This window comes from Mustela nivalis (assembly GCF_964662115.1).
Source record: "Mustela nivalis genome assembly, chromosome: 2".
In the NCBI taxonomy this organism is placed as follows: domain Eukaryota; kingdom Metazoa; phylum Chordata; class Mammalia; order Carnivora; family Mustelidae; genus Mustela; species Mustela nivalis.
Genome location: NC_139021.1, coordinates 65736402 through 65742442, shown reverse-complemented (window position 1 = coordinate 65742442; position 6041 = coordinate 65736402). Strand labels below are relative to the sequence as shown.

Here is a 6041-nt window from a genome sequence, read left to right as displayed (position 1 = left end):
ATCCCCATAAGAAAAGCAATCACCATAAATCCATGCTTGAGGAAAGGGGCCATCATCATTTTGTTGGAATGCCGGTACAATATGCGAGCTATCAAAATTCACCTAATTCTGGGATATTTTTTCCCCAGATAACAATATATAAAAGGTAATTCCATTGAACTAATCTTGTCAGTATGTTTAGTTGATATTTTATAGCAGTAAAAATGTACTTAACTGCAAACCTCAAACCAAGTTACTGGAAGGAAAGATAAATACACGGGTGATCTGTGTTATGAAAATCACAAGGCAAAATTGCTCTAACTTTACTCTTACATTGTTGATCATACCACATTGCTTTAAACATTCGAATTCCAGTTCTAAGTATTCATTGGCCTGAAAGAAATACTGTACGAATTATAACATTTACTTGCAGTCCTTAAAAAAATAAGGAGGGGGTATGCAGAAGACTTTGTCTTGGGAAATGCTGCCCAATGTTTGCTGGAGAAAATGGCTATATTGATTCCGGACAATGGTTTATATTATCTTAGCAAATACAGTTTGAGGTCAGTTACCAGAAATGCTATTTTTCACTGAGTTTATAAACTTCCTGGTATTTATAAAACTGAAAGAATGTGTGCTGTTCAACTTGTAACCATGATTATTCAGTGGGTCACTTTAAGTAAATATGTAAACATCTGGTTCCAAGAGACCAGCAAAGACCTCACAGCTTCAGATCTGTAAATGGTGCCTCTCTATTAAACCTCCTATATTAGTGTTTGGGGAAAAAAAAAAAAAACAAAAACAAAACAGCTAAATGTTGTTCAGGGGAATATATAAGGTCAATCTTAGTTTTGTAAGCTTCATGATTATATGACCCAAAATAGATTATTTAGACCAGAGAGGGATAAATTCCTTTTTGGTTCTGGATCCTTTTGTGAAGCTGATGACCCCAAAATTGGCAGAATATTACATACAGCTTTAGAAGGTTCTCTGAACTGAAGTTCATCTATCTACATTAAAAGAATATAAATATCACTTCAATTTTTAGGCACAGGTGTACATGAATTTAAATCTACATATTAGCCTATTTTTCTCTTTAAACTCTTCATTATATTCATGTGCCTCTAAGTGCCCAAAACCATAATGCTACAAATGCGAGAAAAGTTATTCTAGCAAAGTGGTATTTGATACTGTGCTGTTTATCTAGGCCCTCCCCTTTCCCTTGTCCACTAGGCAGTAGCTTATATTCCTTAACCTTATGTGGAGAGGCCTGCTCTGAGATTTTGGTTGTTCAAGTGTAGGATTTTCTCTGGAAATTTTTTAGAAGTCATATTCAGGAAATGGGAGAAAACTGAACCTGGGAACATAATAAAACTTTTGAGCATCATGCTTCCCTTTTCCAGCTAATTCCATGGTGGTGTTACTCAGCTAAAATCTGTATGTCAATATCTTTGCCTTTCTTAAGTATCAGTTACAAAGTTTCTGCCTGAAATAGACATCTGTCTCTAGGATCTTACAAATCCAATTGGAGAGAAGAGGCTATACACGGAACAAGAAAATAGTGAATTATTCAGTATTGATACAGAATTGTAAATATTGATGGGGGTAATGTTTGTTAAGAGCAAGTCTACAATTAAATCATTATAAACATAATGAGTAATAGTGTGTTCCCAAGCTTATCCGAGCCTAAATCCTATTTTATAACACTGATTAACATCCAAAACAAACTAAGGAACTATTATATAGAATTATCATAAATTTTCCTGAGGCTGAGGGAAGCCCTTGAGAAATAGACAGGATGTGAGTTTGGTTTGGTCCAGAATCACCAGGGATTAATTGTTTTAAAAAAAATTCATTACTGAGCATTACCTCTGTCCTATGAAATCATAATTTTTGATGTGGTGGCATTGGATCTCCACATTTTAATACCATCTCTGCCTTTATGAACAGTCAGGCATGAGAACCCCCTTACAGACATGTGTGATGAAGAGGAAAGGTGTCCATACCATGTAGACAAATAATGTTCAACAGTAAAATTCTTGAGCACTTTGAGTCTAACCTCAAAACTTGAGAACTTGAAAGATTTTGTAAATAGTGACCTCTTCCAGGCTATCATTTGCTGGACCTAATAAAATGAACATCTCATTGCTAAAATAGTCCTTTTGGATTTCCATTTCAGCACATGGTTTCAAATATTTACTTCCTGCCAAAAAATTCAAATAATGCAAGTTTGTGTACATATAAGTCACAAACACATCTATCTACATAATTTCTTTTGATTTTTTTATGGGAGCATGTGGAGGCACTGATTGCCTTATATGTCAAACTTCATAAAAGTGAAGCAAGGGAAGAAAATAATTACAGAGTAAAAGGAGTTTCATGCACTTTTTTTCTTCATGACTGTGAGATCTTGGATAAAATTTGAGGACCTGCTAAGTCTGATGCCCAGAAGGACTTGTGATGAAAAATTCCCATTTTTCCTCAGTGAGAAACACTTTTTTTAAAAAAAATCTAAATCTTGGGGAAGAGCTTTGTTATGGTTGTGGGCTCTCCACCTCTGTGGGATCAGGAAGCTGGGGACGCGCCCTTAGACGCTGCCTCTGGCCCCTAGCTGTAGCCCCACTGCTGCCGGTGATAGATTCCTGTGGCCTTTTAAGTGATTGAATAATGATGGAAATGGATCCAAAATAATAAATGACTGCTCTACTAAAGCAGTAGAAGACTCCTCGTATCACCTTCCAGTTCAATTCAGTCTTCAGGAGGAGGCGGAACAAGTGAAATAGAGAAGACTGAAGAGAAGACGACCTCACTTTGGAACTGTTTACTCCTTGACTTCTTTATTTCTACTTGTTTTAATTTTGCTGTGAATTTAAATAGTGAAAACCAAAGAAATAGAAGATACATTTGGGAGCTTTATATAACCCAAGAAATTTGCCTTGAAAGCTGCTATTCTTTGGAGGAAAACATACTAAGTTCCTGTCTGATTAAAAACAAACCAGATTTCCTATGTCCCTTAGATTCTGAAGAATAAAACAGATATAAATACATATCCGCACACTTTTTAGCAGCTCTGTAGGAATAATGAGATTTATAAATTAAGGGCTTTGTTATGTGGATGTTTTGCCGCTGGAATTGACTGCTCAGAAGATCTTTTATTGCTCTCTAATGCTATATTTTTGATCTGTGGCTTTGATGGCATTCGCCCACACATGAGTTTACCTCTTTCCAGTTATGACCTTGTTATGAACAGTGTTTGCACTCAATGTGCAAATGTCCATGTATTATATATTTTAACAGCATCATAGTGCCATCACTCAAGGAAGTTGAATGAGGTGAACATAGACATAGCTCTTTCCCCTTCCCCCCATTTTTTTAAATGTAACAAATACTTTTTATGTTCACCTTCCCCTTTCCCCTTCCCCTTTTTGGAAACGTGTCAGGAACTAGATAGTTTAAGATGAGCAATTGAGGAGACTTGAAAAAGTGATACAGAGATACAGACAGAGCCTGGCTTCCTTGTGCTTTATCACAAGGCGTGCTGCTGGCCAGCCCATTTAAGCACCCTTTTAACAAGAGAACCTCGTAGGAAATCCAGCTGGCAGACTCAAGGAGTTCGGGAAACAGGACCACAGAGGTTACACTCTGGGATCCTGGCCATGAGGTTGGATGCCTCACCTTGCTGAAAAGAGACACTGGACCTAAATGGCGCAGCATGACTTTTTTCCTGCTTGGCTAAATTTCTCAACACCACAGTCAGCTAAGTCACCTACAGCCACCTTCGAAAAACACGGAGAGCACCTACCCCGAGGAGATCGTAGGTTTGGAGTAAGCCGTCGTTGACATAATTCCTCTGATGGCTTTTTTAACAATGGACCTCTGCGAACTGCAGGAGATTCCTGGCACCAGCCCTCCCTGTTGCGCCACGACTCTGTGGACTCTGGTGTCTCTAAGGAAGTATATGCTGGAATCACAGGGAACCTATCTGGTTGGCATGGCTCTTCCCGAGGTCATGATGGCATGAGCCAGCATAGTGGGGGTGGCACAGGGAACCATCGCCACTGGATTGGCAGCTTCCATTCCCGGAAAGGCTGTGCCTTTCAAGAAAAGCCACCTACAGAGATTAGGGAAGAAAAGAAAGAAGACAAGGTGGAAAAATTACAATTTGAAGAGGAAGATTTTCCTTCTTTGAATCCAGAAGCTGGCAAACAGAATCAGCCATGCAGACCTATTGGGACCCCTTCTGGAGTGTGGGAAAACCCACCTAGTGCCAAGCAACCCTCCAAAATGCTAGTCATCAAAAAAGTTTCCAAAGAAGATCCTTCTGCTGCCTTCTCTGCTGCATTCACCTCACCAGGATCTCACCATGCAAATGGGAACAAATCAACCATGGTTCCAAGTGTCTATAAGAACCTGGTTCCTAAGCCTGCACCACCTCCTTCCAAGCCCAGTGCATGGAAAGCTAACAGAATGGAACACAAATCAGGATCCCTTTCCTCTAGCTGGGAGTCTGCTTTTTCCAGTCCGATCTCTGTTACCAAACCAGTAGTACTGGCTGGGGGCAGTTTTAAGCTCTCCTAAAGAGAGTCCCTCCAGCACTACTCCTCCGATTGAGATCAGCTCCTCTCGCCTGACCAAGCTCACCCGCCGAACTACCGACAGGAAGAGTGAGTTCCTGAAGACTCTAAAGGACGACCGGAATGGAGACTTCTCAGAGAACAGAGACTGTGACAAGCTGGAGGATTTGGAGGACAACAGCACACCTGAACCAAAGGAAAACGGAGAGGAAGGCTGTCATCAGAATGGTCTTACTCTCCCTGCAGAGGAGGAAGGGGAGGTCCTCTCACACTCTCTGGAAGCAGAGCATCGATTATTGAAAGCAATGGGATGGCAGGAATATCCTGAAAATGATGAGAATTGCCTCCCCCTCACAGAGGATGAGCTCAGAGAGTTCCACATGAAGACGGAACAGCTGAGAAGAAATGGCTTTGGGAAGAACGGCTTTTTGCAGAGCCGTGGTTCCGGCCTGTTCTCCCCTTGGAGAAGCACTCGTAAAGCAGAGTTTGAGGATTCGGACACGGAAACCAGTAGCAGTGAAACATCAGATGACGATGCCTGGAAGTAGGCATATAAGTCCTCAAAAATCTGACCCAGTAAACTCAGCTTGTGTGTTTAGGGAGTATACAGAAGAAATCATTCTTTTCCTTTTCTTATGTTGAATACTTCATGCACAAGGGAAAATAGTCATATCCCAAAGAGAGAGCAATTGGCTTGTTTAGCTTTTGTTGTTCTTCCCTGTTATCTGCTTAATAGAAGTTTGTGTGATGGGAAAGATTTTTTAAATACACACACACACACAGACACAGTATCTATGAGGCGACGCACAGGTGGGAGCTGGCAGTGCAGAGAGGAGACGCCGGTCTGCATCAACAGCTTCTACCACCAACCCTTGGGGCACTCACCCCTGTGCTCAAGCAATCATTGTCAATGACAAAGTGACTATTAAAGTTATAATTGTATTAAATTAATGCTAATAATTTGGATATTTTATTTTATTTTTGGCTGCTCGGGTAACGTTAGCCCTTAACCAAGCATACATGGTTTTCTTCTTTTCTTTTCTTTTTTTTCCCTTTTTTTGGGTACAGCTGTAAAATATTTGGATATAGGAAATGTTGTGTTATTCTTGCAGCCTTGATATTCAGGGTGGATTGTAAAATATAAATTTTTGTGAGATTTCAAAGATTAAGATTATTTTGATAACATTATTTACAGATTTAAAAGATGTGGTTATCACAAGTCTGTTGAAGGGGAAAACTACTGCATAAAATAACTAACTTGGAATAAATATTTTGCATCAGTTTGGAAAAAAAAATCTAAATCCTTATTAAATGGTGGGACTGGATGTTTTTCTCTTAGGAACTAAAAGGGAAGGGAATTTAAAAGTATTTTACTTTTTAAAAAAGAATTTACTTTTCCTGAGGCTCTACTAAGGATCAGGTCCTTTATTTCACTTACTGCCCCTTCAACATTCAACACAACTCCATAAAGGAGGTGGTATGTCTCTA

General features: G+C 39.6%; 1 pseudogene across 1 annotated transcript; it reads left to right on the top strand.

The window, feature by feature from the left end:
* Window positions 1-3456: 3456 nt before the first annotated feature.
* LOC309859967 (vasculin-like protein 1 pseudogene) lies at window positions 3457-5835 on the top strand (annotated as a pseudogene). The gene has a single exon. The product of its transcript is annotated as a vasculin-like protein 1 pseudogene (transcript).
* Window positions 5836-6041: the final 206 nt, after the last annotated feature.